Source organism: Vulpes lagopus, chromosome 1, assembly GCF_018345385.1.
Source record: "Vulpes lagopus strain Blue_001 chromosome 1, ASM1834538v1, whole genome shotgun sequence".
Classification (NCBI taxonomy): Eukaryota; Metazoa; Chordata; class Mammalia; order Carnivora; family Canidae; genus Vulpes; species Vulpes lagopus.
In genome coordinates, this window is record NC_054824.1 from 12,206,136 (window position 1) to 12,221,418 (window position 15,283).

The 15,283-nt window shown below is 32.1% G+C and overlaps 1 pseudogene; it reads right to left on the reverse strand.

Moving 5' to 3' along the window:
- Positions 1 to 1,027: 1,027 nt before the first annotated feature.
- The window catches only part of LOC121486353, an 89,300-nt pseudogene continuing 75,044 nt past the window's right edge, over positions 1,028 to 15,283 (reverse strand).

Here is a 15,283-nt window from a genome sequence, read left to right on the forward strand (position 1 = left end):
CATACTCAAATACATATGCATAATTAAGTATTAGTACATATTCTTCATTATGCAATGCTTGCTTATTGTTATTTAATACTATGTGTCCTTAGATAATTCTGAATTAAAATGACCTTCTAAATTGTTAAAGAGACATATCTGAACTATGTACTTCAAAGCAAGTGTTCTTGGTTTAGCTGTTACTCTGATACCGTAACCAAAAACATGTGTGGTTTTTGTCTGTATCTGCATGAAAACAAATACATGCAAGTATGTTGAATTGCCAGACACAGAAAAAAAATGTAGTTCTTAATTTCAATTGTTTTTATATTTCCATTTGCAGACCAGTATGGAGTCATTTTACTATGACAGCAGTTTTCATTATAACCATATATCTATTCTGAAATGAAGACATGTGAAATTCAAATGTTCAATTGCTTGTTCCACTAATATCTTTAATAAGGCAAATTCAGATTTTAAGTACACATAAGTCCACCTTCCTAAGGAAATATATCCTCAACCATATTTACGTCTGTTAACTGACTTCCTTGTTACAAATGTTAATTGTTGTTTTGTTGTCTTAAAACATAACTATTAATTTTCCTATGTACAAATAAATATAATAATATTCTACTTAAATTATTAAAGAAAAATATTTTTGAAGATTTTTTTATTTATGAGATCGCAGAGAGAGGCAGAGGCAGAGGGAAAAGCAGGCTCCCCACAGGGAGTCCGATGCAGGACTCAATCCAGGATCCTGGGATCATACCCTGAGCCTAAGGCAGATCTCAAGTGCTAAGCCATCCAGGCATCCCAAGAAAAATATTTTTGATATGTCATAGTAGGTTTGACTTAGGGGTTGAAATATTTTATGATCAGAAAATGAGAATATGTTATTTCCAATAAAGGCTGGGCGAAAAGTAGAGAGATAGATGAAGTAAAGATATATTTAACAATGAGGATAATACTTTATTTCAATGTTAGTATCAAAAATATAATTTCAGGGATTTTCTTTTTGAATTAATCTAAAGAGAATTAACATGAATACTTATATTTTTAGAACAAAAAATATATTCCCCGTAGGCTGAGGTGAAGCTTGTCTTATTCTTTCTTCCAATCTGAGGGTAACTTGCTGCAGGATCTGGCCTGTCCACTTATGGTACTCCAGCTGGGCTTGGAAGAGCGCAGAAAGCTGGCTCACCTGTTGAACATGCTCAGCAACTTTTTGAGACTCACCAAATTTCTCACAATCCTCCTGGAGCTCTTCATTTGGAATCTTGCCTTGTCTTTTCTTCTCATAATCCAAGTCCAGGCTTCAACCATCCAACCTCTATAGATGATGCTGAATTTCCCTCAGCTCTGTGCCAAGAAAGTTCTGAAGAAAGTCAATGAAGTTCCACTTCACTTCCATGACCAAAGAGTCTTAAACCCCCAAGAGATTTTGAATGGCTTCTCCACCTTACCAAGTGCTAGGTAAAAGTTACAATCATCTCAAACTTTTTTCCAAACTTGAGCATGGCCTCTGCCAGCAGCACTTCTGCCTGGATATACATGGCTTTTTCTCCTGGATGCAGATTTTTGACATGGTGTTGGTCATACTCAGTTTAGCTCTAGAAGCTGGGTTTGCTTGAAGGTATTCCGTTGTTTTGATAATTATTTCCATCACAGCCCTGATGGTGACTCCAACTTTCCCCTCCATCTCTTTGAAGTCATCATCTAACTTGGTTCCTTCTATCCCTCCACACTTCTCACTCATTTCTGAGTGGCTTTGTGGAATTGCTTCTTCAGCCTGGGCACTGCCTACTGACAAGGTGTGAGAAGACACGTGGATGTGGACAGCTACGGGTGTGGGTGTGGCTACGTGTGCCTGTAGAGGCTGTGGAGGAGCTGGGCAGGAAGGCTGAGCAGGGCCTTGCCATTGCTCATGCCCTACCACAGTTGTGGGCATGGGGCACAGAGTGGCATGAGACTTTGATCAATTTTAAGTTTTAGAAAAGGTAATATTTTTGTATTTACTTTATGATATAAACTTATGCAGAATTATCTAAATTTATGTATGCACAAAAGTTCAATATTTGTTGAGTTTCTACCACAGTCTAGGAATAGTCTGAGTAATTTACATATAAGATCTCATTTAATATTCATAATCATATATGGTTGGTTGTAAGAAATAGGATTTATAGGTATAGTAATTGAAGCTATGAAAATTAAGTAACTTCTCCATGTCACAGGTAGAAAATGAAGAAACTAAGAGACAAGCCCAGGGCTGTATGACTATAAACTCTGTTTCATTTTATTTGTTTGTCTATAAGATACAACAACTTTCTTTTAAAAATTGCTGGAGGAGATATCTCATTATAAGATACTCATGTCTGATTATAATGTAGAAAGTCACAAAAGACCATAGCTCTGGTAGCAATAAGAAAGGACAAGATATACTTGAAAATAATGTATTTGTTTCAAGTTATTTAAAAGCTGTATATATGGCTGTCGACCTTTTAAAAGAAATAGGTAAGCAATTTAGCCAGTAAAATAAAGTTTATTAGGAAATAACAGAGGAATTACAATTTAATTACAATTACAAGCAAACTGTGGTGAACTATAGGCAAGTCTAGAGAACAGAGGAGAGCTTCCTTTTATAGATGAAAAGAGGAAATTGGGAGAGGTTCTTTTAAAGAAAAGTTCATTGGAAGAAAATGACAATTGGAAGTGGTGGTGCCCTCTCATTGGGTGCAGGCCAGGGCAGCTGACTATTGCAGTGTATCTATAGCCTGCTATTGCCCTAAGAGTAAACCTTCCCTCTTTCTGCTGGACTACGCGAACTACACAGAATGGTATGTGCTTGACAGCTCTCCTTTCATGGCTTCCTGACTCCAATTTTGAGTTAGGTTTCCTTAACATATTCTCATATGGCTAATAAATTAAGTTCCAGAGATGGATGAGCCATTGGTAGGGGAACCAAACCTTGCTGCCACTTTAAAGTCCAGGAGTAATTTCCTGGTCTGGGTAAAAAGGGAAGGAAGAGTGGGTTTGACACAGGCATACATATGTTATTGAGATGATTTTAATAATAGCAGAGTTTGTATGATGAACTGAAATTGAAATCTGAACAAACCCAAATGCACAAATAAATTTATCAAGAAAAATTAAAAAGAACAAAATTGTAGATCTAAGCCCAGTTATGTCAACTTTTACATAAAATAGAGAATGAAGACTGCAATTGAAAGATAAAATTGATAAAATTGTCAGATCGAATTAAAAGCAAGATCCACATTAAATATAGACACATATTAGAAATAGAGACTTAGAAAGATTGACAAAGAAGAAAAATAATTACACTGTATCAAATAGTAAGTATATAAAAAATGATGCCACTGTATCAGTGTTAGATAAAATAGACTTTCAATAATGGAGTATTACCATAGATAGAAAGGGAAATTTTATAATGAAAGGTCAATTTATCAGGCAGACAATAATCAATAATATATGTGTGTTTGGCTAGTACTAGAGCTTCATAGTAAATACAAAGATAAAACCTTAAGTAGAATGAGAAATAAAACCCACAGTCATTGCTGAAGATTTTAACATGCTTCTCTCATTATTTTATTGAAAAAAGTGGAGAAATATGAGGTAAAGTTACATACCACTATCAACATTCTTGGTTTCATTGAGTCTTACAGACATTTCACCCCAAAATTGCATAATAATATTTTCAAGTCCACATGGACTGTTCCCAAAGATGGACTATATGCTGGCCAATAAAGCAATTCTTGATATTTCCAGAAAACTGAATAAAAATAAAAATGATTCTTACTAAAATGTCTAGAAAAGCCACAAATGCTATTAGCTAAACACCACATTTATAACTAACCCGTTGTTCAAAAAGGAATACATGCATTCTTCAAAAATTGCAAACTGTTTTTACTAAATGTACTAAATGTTAAAGATAATATATAAACTTATAAAGTAATTACATAGAAATAAATTTACACTAACATTAGAAATCAAGAAATTAAGACATAGCCAAATGGTAGAGATATTTTTTAAGAAGTTGGTTCTTTTAAACAATTAATTAAAAAAGTATACAATCTAACAAGTTAGTATAAAAAAAGAAAAGAAACACAAATTACTAATAATGAGAATGAAATAGAAATATGGATCCTTCAGATTTTAAATATAAGCAAAGGAAATTTTATAAATAACTTTAAATCAATAAATTTGACAAGTTAGAATATATCGACATAGTCACTGAAAGCAATTTATCAAAATTAATCTCCCCCCAAAAATCAGAATAGCCTAATGTAAAAAATAAAATAATGCATTTTAAAAGCAGCTGCAACAAAATGTCTTCCCCCCAAAAATCAGAATAGCCTAATGTAAAAAATAAAATAATGCATTTTAAAAGCAGCTGCAACAAAATGTCTTTCAAAGAAAACTCCAGGAGGGTAGTGTTTTTTTTTATAATAAATTTATTTTTTATTGGTGTTCAATTTGCCAACATATATTTGCCCCCCTCAGTGCCCACCACCCAGTCACCCCCACCCCTCGCCCTCCTCCCCTTCCACCACCCCTAGTTTGTTTCCCAGAGTTAGGAGTCTTCCATGTGAGGGGAGTGTTTAATTATAAATTCTAACAAGCATTAAAACAAACAAACTTTACACACCTTAGAAAGTTTAGAGAGTAGTTTTCTACTTGTTTATTGAAGCCAAGCAACATTGAGTTCAAAGTCAATGAAGGCATGATAAGAACAAAATACATATAACAATCCCCCATAACATCATGCATAAATCCTTTACTAAAACATTATTAAATCAGATCCATCAAGAAATAAAAAATAATAATACATCATAACTAACTGGGGCTTCATCCTATAAATATAGATAAAATACTAAACAAATCTTAGCAAAACAAATCTGACAACATATAAAAAGGATACTACCGTATAACCAAGCTAAGTTTATTCTGTGAGTATGAAATTGTTTTAAAATTAACCAAACTTAATTTATGTTAATATAAACATAAAGAAAAATATTTGAAAATAAAACAATGGAAGTTAATATATATGCCAAAGAGAAAAAAAATAAAAAAAATTTCAATACAGGCAGAAAAAAGCCTTTGACAACTTTTTAATACCCATGCTTGATAAAAACTATCAGCAAACTAGAAATGTAAAAAATATTCTGAAATATAATAAAGGGCACATACAAAATACTTACATTTAACATCAAACATAAATCATGAAATATTAGACCCTTTCCCTCTAAGATCAAGAACCAGGTAAGACTGTCCACTCTCACCACTTCTATTCACCATCGTACCTACAGCTCCTGTCCATGCAATAAGTCATGAGGAATTAATAAAAGACACAAAAATTGCAGAGATAGAAAACAGATTTTATCCACAAAAAGCAAAATTGTTCATGTAGAAAATCCTAAAGAATCTATAATCAGAGTACCAGAACTAATAAGCAAATTTATCCAGGTCACAGATAAAATTCAGTATACAAACTACATACATCTTAGTATATAATTTTTTAAAGATTTTATTTATTCATGAAAGACACAGAGAGAGAGAGAGAGAGAGAGAGGCAGAGACACAGGCAGAAGGAGAAGCAGGCTCCATGCAGGGAGCCCCATGTGGGATTCAATCCTGGGACCCCAGGATCATGCCCTGTGCCAAAGGCAGCCGCTAAACTGCTGAGCCACCCAGGGATCCCCTGCATCTTAGTATATTAACAGTAGTTGTATTTATGCATACAAACAACAATTTATTTACAATAGTGACAAAAATAAAATGCAGATTAATTTAACAAAATATGTGATATATCTCTCCATTGAAAATCACAAAATATTAAGATTTATAATGTCCATGGATTAGTTGATGGAATATTGTTAAAAACTCAATTATTTGTAAATTGATGTGCAGGTTTAATATTAGCAATTCCAAACTAAATTTCTGAGGGCCTTTTTAAAGGAATTAAGTTTGAGTGCTTTTAAAGTATATATAAAAATGTGAAAAGCTAAGGGTCATGAACGAGTCCTAAACTAGAACAATAGTTAGACCAACTCTACTTGACTTCAATACTTAATATAACCTAACAATTATTGAAACAGTATGGTATTTAAGTATAAAATTATTTACATGCTTTTATAATTCATTGATTTCCCACATATGCATTAAATAACCTAATGGAGGGGATGTCTGGATGGCTCAGCCATTAAGCTCTGCTTTCAGCTCAGGGCCTGATCCTGGAGTTTAGGGATTGAGTCCTACATTGGGTTCCCTGAGGGGAGCCTGCTTCTCTCTCTGCCTATGTCTCTGCCTCTCTCTCTGTCTCTCATGAATAAATAAATAAAATCCTTAAAAATAAATAAATAAATAACCTAATGAAGGAGGAAAATCTTTTCAGTGATTGGTGCTAGAACTAGATGACCATATTAAAATTAATGAATCTCAACCCCTATCTCACATGATACAAAAAGTTAGTTTAAAACACCATAAATAAAACATAACTAAAAATACAAGTCTCCTAGAAGAAAATATGTGGGGATTATCTTCTCAACTATGTGCATAGGGAAAAATTTCTCAAGACACAGAAATAATAATGAAAGATAATAAAATGGTAAGTGAAACTTTAAAAAATGAAAAAACTTGTAATCAAAAGACAATATTAAGGGTATTTTTTTAAGATTTATTTATTTATTTAAAAAGAGGAAGAGAGAGAGTAGGGGAAGGGGCAGAGGGAGACAATCTTCAAGCAGACTTCCAGTTCCATGGAGCTGGACACAGGGCTCAGTCTGGGGCTTATTCTCACAACTCATGAGATCATGACGTGAGCAAAAGTTGAGTTGGATACTTAACCGACTGAGCCACCCAGGCGCCTCAACAACATGAAGAGTATTAAAAAATGTTTTTGTTGTCTACCATGAAAACCATTTGTAATAGTTCTAATAGTCAATTTACATAATTGCTAAATATTGAGGGCTATAAACCTTGATTCTTCCCTGTAATAGAGGATAAGGGTTATAACAAGATAATGTTTAACTATATTAAATCTTCAGTTCAAATGGTTATCTTTATTCTAAAAAACTATGCATATTTCATTAAAAAATTAACAGAATCGAGACCAAAAATTGTTAATAAGATTAATAGTGCCAATTATTTTATTTTATTTTATTTCCTAAAAATATTCAATCAGACTTGAATATCTAATTGTTAGAATACTCTTCCTGATTTTAATCTATGCAATACCGATCCACTATAGTTTATAAATGTTTAACTTCATGCCTGGTACTCAGATTAAATTGTGCTTTTACTCCTCCTGTAAATTTCCATTGTCAGAAATACATTAACCTCTCCAAAACTGCCAGGAAGAGCTATGATGATGACGGGTATTTATTTTGCAATTATATGCAACAAACTCTACTAGATAAAAAAAAAATAGTAAACAGTTCATGATTTATAGGCTATGTTTATCTAGAGGGGCTTTCTGTTTTTCAGAATCATTAATTTAGAACTGTCCATTTCTTACAAAATACCAAATTAATTTGTTAATTAAATGTTACCTTCAAATTCAAAATAGTAGCAAGGAAGGGAAGGGAAGAGATCATACAGTGGTCATGTCAAGCTTGTTTGTTTTTCATAGGAATTGAATGTAAAAATCTTTAGTATAATGAAGTGACTATAGCTTGGACAGTGAAACAGACTGCTATTAGCCAAACTACACCAGTTATGTCACCTTAGGAAAGTTATTTAGCTTCCCTGTTGCCATTTCAAATCTATAAAATGTGAAAATAACAGCACGTATCTCATACATCTCTTGAGAGGATTAAATGTATTAATGTAGGTCACGATTTTGGAATTGTTCCTGACACAGAGCAAGTATCATCAAATGATTTTTCTTTTTCTTTTAGTAATAAAAATGTATGAAAGTTTTGGTATATTTGCAATATGTGTAAGGAAAAAAAATCTACATTTAGAGAGCCTAAATTTTATCTAAAAGACCTTGGCTACTCAGATCAAATCACAAGTGAAGATTAAATATACTGCTAGATTTAATTACTTAACACAATTTAGTAATTTTTACATAAGAGGAAAATAAAGTAGTAATGTTAAAATGGAGAAAACAATGTTCATATAAATAAAAGAATAACCAAGTTCATCCAATAAAGAATATGTAAAATTCACATGGTCTCATAATTGTTATAGCCCAAATATATTGGAAATTATCTTAATTTTAATTTTGGGAATTAGTTTTGTCATGCAAAAAAATAATTTTGCGTTTACCTTTCCCAAGTTTACTCAGACACAGCAAAAATATGTTTTAGAAATCAAATCCAAACAATGTGTTTTACAAGGTATATATATATATATGTAACTGAGGCCAAAAGTAGTTATATTTCATATTTGAAACAAAAATATATATATGAAGAGAAGATATTAATCAGTGTAGGCATGGTTATTGATGGAAAAGTGTAATATTATTTTCACTATGGGAGACATTTTGTGATTCTCCCCCTGCAATTCATTACAACAGGCTTTAAAGAGTTGAAGTATGGCAAGGGGCAATGAATACCGTTTAAACGGAAGTGATTTCAGTTCACAATAGGCAGAATGATATCACACATGGCAACAATGACTTCAGTTACTCTGCTAATGCTTGTAATCACTCAATTTGAGATAGTAAGATCACTTGTCAGAGAGTTTTGGAGGGTTTCACATGCTTAGACCAGAGTAGGATTTAGCTAGAAACCACAAATATCCTTTAAAGTAGTTTATTCTATAAATTTGGTTGAACAATTTACACAGTCATATTGCTAACATGACTATCACTTATTTTAGGGAATATGCCTTAGCATGTTTACTGACAAGTCTAATGTCTCATTTCTGTTCTTACTACAAATTAGTTGAAATGAACTACATAGATATATATTGAGGCTATTACTGTTAAATAATAAAGTTTTACTTGTGTATTTATTTGTGTAAATACACAAGGGCCATCTAAGTAAGTATGTGTGCATGTATATAATATATATATATATATTCCCTACACACTACCAAGTGTACATATATATAATCCCTACCCTATAATTCCTATAATAAGAAGAAATTTGCTACTATACATCTGTATCCTAATCTTTCATAATCAAAAATGTATACAAGGGCTTCTCTTAGTCATTCTTTTGAACGTTTTGGCTTCTTGTGACCCACATTTGATGCCCTTTTTAATTGTTATTAAACAATCAAAATCCTTATAAAAAAGAAAGCAAAGGAGCATAGTAAATAAAAAAAATTAATCAACAAATTAGACTTTTACATACACAAAATGGTCTTGCCACATGATTACCTTAGATAAATCCTTTATAACATCATCTTGGGGGTAAAAATAGCAAGGAGACAACTATAACAACATAAAGTTCTATGTCAACAATTTGTATAAAGATAATGTCATCTGAATGTTCCCAAATTCTCTCTTGAAACATAAAGCTCCCAAAATATGCTATTTTCTCCTAAAGGATGGTAAATAACAAACTATTGACATTTTCCTTCTATCATTTATATTATTCTCTTTTTTGTTGTTGTTTCAAGTTTTAATTAAATTCTAGGTAGTTAACCTGTAGTGTAATACTAGTTTCAGGAGTAGAATTCAGTGATTCATCACTTACATGTAACATCTAGTGCTCTTTACAACAAATGCCCTCCTAATATCCATCATTTATTTAGCCCATTACCCCACCCACCTTCACTGAAGCCACCCTCAGTTTGTTCTTTATGGTTAAGAGTCTTTCATGGTTTGCTTCCTTCTTGTTTTTTCCCTTCTCCTATGTTCATGTGTTTATTTTTTTTTTATTTTTAAGATTTTATTTATTTATTCATGAGAGTCGCACAGAGAGAGAAGCAGAGACAGGCAGATTTTAGAAGCAGGTTCCCTGCAGGGAGCCTGATGTGGGACTTGATTCCAGGACTCCAGGATCACGACCTGAGCCAAAGGCAGATGCTCAACCACTGAGCCACCCAGGTGCCCCTCTTCAACTGTTTTGTTTCTTAAATTACACATATGAGTGAGATCATATGGTACTTATCTTTGACAGACTTTTTTTGCTTAGCATGATATACTCTAGCTCCATCAACACCATTGAAAATGGCAAGATTTCATTCTTTTTTATGGTTGAGTAATATTCCAATTACATTATATTGATACAATATATTCCATTGTATCCATTATATATATAATATAATAGTATAATATAATGTAATATATATACATATATATATTATGGTTTCAAGGTGTATGCTTATCTCCAAACTCATCAAATTGTAGTCATTAAATATGTACAGCTTTTTATATGTCAATACATACATCAATAAAGTATTTTTTTTAAGATTTATTTATTTATTTGAGAGAGGGAGAGAGCGGGGAGGAGCATATGGAGAGGGAGAGAGACTCTTAAGCAGACTCTACACTGAGCATAGAGCCCAAGGCAGAGCTTGATCCCAGGACCCTGAGGTTATGACCTGAGCTGAAACCTAGTCCATACTCAACTGACTATGCCACCCACGTGCCCCTAAAGTGTTTTTTTAAAAAAGATAAACATGGCTTTATACTCACTGAGGTCATTGGATAATGAAAGGTAAGACGTGTTCATAGGAAATTGCAATAAAAAGTAATAAGGAGCATGCAATGAGGAGGTAGCTTGTTGTTTAAAAAGAGCAAATGGAATGAATAACTTTCTCTTTGCTCCCTTATCCAATTCCCACTGAAATGATAGAAAGATTTTTAAAAATCTATGTAAGTATTGGACTGGAGCCATGAGTGAATGTGGGAATGTAAATTATTTCTGGAAAACACTAAGAAGTTAGAGGAGAAGAGAAAGAGGAACCAAACAAAGAAACCCAAAGTCCAATCTAAATTTAAAAAGATTTCTAAGAAATTGAACATTCTTGTCAGCAGAGTTCAGAAAAAATTCCAAGCGTAAAGACAACAACAATAATAACAACTGCAACAAGCAAGACAAGGTGCAGAATTAACACAACGGATAAATATTAGGATAACTAAACTACCACCTGAAAAGGTATCTGGCCAATCATGCTTTCCTCATCAGGAACATGCAAGTTGGAAATTTATCCTGTAATAAATTAAAAAATTAGATCCAGAAATAAAAATGGTAAAATAGAAGTTCAAATATCTCAGTTTGGAGACTGAATTGACAAACTATGGTATACCTATAAAATGGAGTATTTTCAGCAAGAAATAAATACAAAATGCTAAATCTATCAACATGATTAATCTCAAAAACACATTTGAAGGAAAAAGAACAAAGAATACATATGAAATTATAGACTAGTTAAATTAATCTGTGATAAAATCACTAGTAGAGTGGCCACTTTGCGATGATGGGGAAATTGGGGAAGAAGGGGTTTGAGTGACATTTCTGAGGTGATATAAATGTATATAAGGGTGTCAGTCACATAGGCATATGCATTTCTAAAACTGATTGAAATGTACACTTAAAATTTGTGTGTTTTGGGACGCCTGGATGGCTCAGAGGTTAAGCATCTGCCTTCAGCTCAGGGCGTGATCCTGGAGTCCTGTGATCGAGTCCACATTAGGCTCCCTGCATGGAGCCTGCTTCTCCTCCCTCTGCCTTTGTCTTGACTCTCTCTCTCTCTCTCTCTCTCTCTCTCTCTACCCCCCCCCGTGTGTGTGTCTCATGACTAAATAAATAAAATCTTAAAAAAAAAAAAAAGATTTGTGTGTTTTACTGTATTTCACTTACACCTCAATAGAAAAAAATGGATAATAAATGCATTTTTAAATATGCAAAAAATTGGAAACTGATCAATTTAATCATGATATCTTAAAAAACATTGATAATTTTACTTAGCAACATAAAAATGAACTAAAGAAAGAAAATAGCAACAAGTTTAAGAAGCAATAGGAAGAAAATAAATTCTAGTTAAGATTGAACAAATGTTGGGACGCCTGGGTAGCTCAGCAGTTGAGCCTCTGCCTTCAGCTCAGGGCATGATCCTGGAGTCCCGGGATCGAGTCCCACATTGGCTGTATGGAGCCTGCCTCTCCTCCCTCCTCTCCTCCCTCTGCCTATGTCTCTTCCTCTCTTGTGTGTGTCTCTCACACAGAATACATAAATATTCTGAGAATAAATAAAATCTTTTATTTTTTTTTAAAAAAAGATTGAATAATGTAGTTCTTACAATGAAATTTTATGATACTGTTGTGACACATTACAAAGAAGATGCTGTAGTCATTAAAATTGTGTACACTGAACAGTTATGGTCCTCAAATTACAAAGAAAAATTATGTAATGAGTTTTTTAGACAAAATCAATGTGAGGCATCAATCATTAAGTCTGTATAATATTTTAAAAATGCACTTATTTTTCAAGACCTATAAAATAGTGGCATAATTGGACCTTGTATTAAGCCAAAAATCTTAATAATTTCCCAAACAATACAAATACCATAACACATAATCATGGAATACAGAAGTCTTCCCCAAGCAAAATGCAAAATCTCTTCAAAAGTCTTGAAGGAAAATTAAAACCATCTTCCTGAGAAAAGACATTATAAACTAAGTTAAGTGACAAGCCAGAATGGTAGGTTACCATTGCATTTTCTATATACAATAAACAAAATGTACTACCACTAATCTATGAGGAACTTCCATAGATCAGTAAAAAAAAATGATATGAAAAAAATGACATGCTAAATAATAAAAATAGAAATAAATGATGAAAAGTATAAAAAATCAATGCTGAAAAAATATATTTCCGAGAGATATATTAAAATATGATTAATTTCATGCCAAAAAATCTGATCTTCAAGATTTTCTTGGCTATTCTTAGCCCTTTAATCTGCAATATTAATTTTAGAATTAATGTGTTGAGTTTCACAGATTATATAATTATGTTTGGATTGAATTTGATTTATGGATAACTTAGTATAATGTGTAAATAATTGACAACTGTAGTATGTTAAGGCTTTATGTTTAGTCAGGCTTTTTTTTAGGACAGTGAAGAAAATTTTTTATTTTTATTCATATATTATTTTTACTTTTTGTATATTATTTGTATAGACTTTTTAACTTACCATTTTATAGATTTTTTAAATTATTTATGGTTAGTGGTTAGTTGACTCTTGAGATTTATTGCTAGGTGATCATACATAATATGTATATAATAATAACTATTTTCATTTCTAGCTTATTAATCTCATTTATTTATCTTATTTATTGCATTAGCAAAAAATAAATCGTAGAACAGTAATGAATAGTAATAGTAGTAAGAGCCATTGTTGCTTTGATACTGACTTTAACAGGAATGTACCAGATGTTTGGTAGTATAGAGATTTAAGTTAATCTTCTATTTTTTCATTCATAAATATCTTAAAGAAGATATGAGTATCACGTTTTAATATCAGAGTACTCTTAAATGTATATACTTTGTATATTATTTGGAGTTTTGAAAAAAAAAGGCTATATTTAACACATCAGAACAGGTATACAGTATATTTTATTTTAATTTTTCTTTGTACTGAGAACCTGTAATCATTTATATGCGTAAACAGATATTTGAGGTAGTGCCAGCAACATAGTTTTGATTTATAATATCCATTCATTCTATGCATAACAGTTTTTAGATGAGGTTTTCATATAACATGCATGACTCAAGTATGAGAGGTAATATGCATCTGAAGATAAAATAATAAAGAGTTTTGATCATACAAAGAAAATTTTAATAAAAACATTATTTCTTAAATCTCTATATATAATACTACACTAAAAACTATATTGGCAGATATAATTCTTACTGGGGTAGCAAAAGCAATTATATAGAATAATACAAACAAAGCATTGTGGAAAGTTATTGTGTTTCCATGAGGCAGAGATATTATGATGTCAATTTCTTGTGTTTGTGTTGTATACATGTATTGAATTATTGGTTCTTAATATTAAAATACTATATTAATATTAATATAGTTAGTTATTAATATTGACATATTAATAATTTTAATGATGAATATTAAAATAATTATGTGTCAGTAAAGAACAACATGTGTAAATAGGCAGATATATATTTATTTATTTGAGAAGCAGTTGTTCCTCCAAGTATAAAAGAACTATAATGGATACATTTTTATCGATCCAAATGTAAAACTGAAGGAAAAGAGAAAGATAAAATCAGAAATACCACTGGTTACTGCTCTGAGGGCTCTAAATTCTACTAAAAAATGAGCAAAGGTATGGTAGCATTGTCCTTAAATATGGATTTATACTTTCCTTATAAATGTGTATTATAAGTATCTTTTCAAAAGCTTAAAAGACAAGTAAAAAACTGATAAATATGAAAATACATGTATCCCCCACTTTTCAAAAAGTCACATTATATCACTTGGCCTTTACAAAAGACCTACCTTAGGGGCACCTGGGTGGCTCAGCCGGTTAAACATCCAACTCTTGACCTCAGCTCAGGTCTTGACCTCAAAGTTGTGAGAGTTCAAGCCTGGCCTTGGGCTCTACTCTGGGTGTGGAATCTACTTAAAACAAACAAAAAAAACCTACTTTAGTACAAGTATCCTCTGCCATCTGAAAGAAATCCAAAGAGGATTTTTTACTTTAAGGATAAAAGTCAAAAAACAAAAATTCAGAGTTTGTTTTGCAGTGAAGCATTACAGAGGCAGCACCTACCCCAAGTTGTGAGACTGGCACCACCTAACTCTTTCCCTGGGAACTACACGCAGCCTCTCAGCATCAAGCTGCCAGAGCTTTGTATAGTATCCCTGAGCATATGTGGTTTATCTTGATTTACTTTGTGCATCTGTTAGCAAGATGTGTCCTAAAGGATCAGAAAAGCCTAAGAGAGGTTAGTTTTGGCTCTGGGAACGCTCAAAACTTTCTCCATATAAATTAATGGTAATTGCTTCTTCACTTTACACCATTTCAGTTTACAAGAGGTTCCATAAGAACATTCCACTTTCAGATAGTGGGGAAAACTTTTAGTACAGAAAGTTTAGTATTCAGAACAACTGTAACAAATCAACACGAAAAATAATATAAAAAAACAAATAGAAAATCACGCAAAAGAGACAGGCACTTCATGGATTAAAAACAAGGATATAAATTTTTATTAGTTTAGTTCATATTTGCATGCAGGTTTCATGTGTATCAATAATGGATGATCAGAATTAAAAATATATTTGCTGGTATATCCATAATGAATGGTATTATAAATATAAATAGCATGATTTATACTATTTTATTGTTTCTTAAGAAAACTATTTGAAG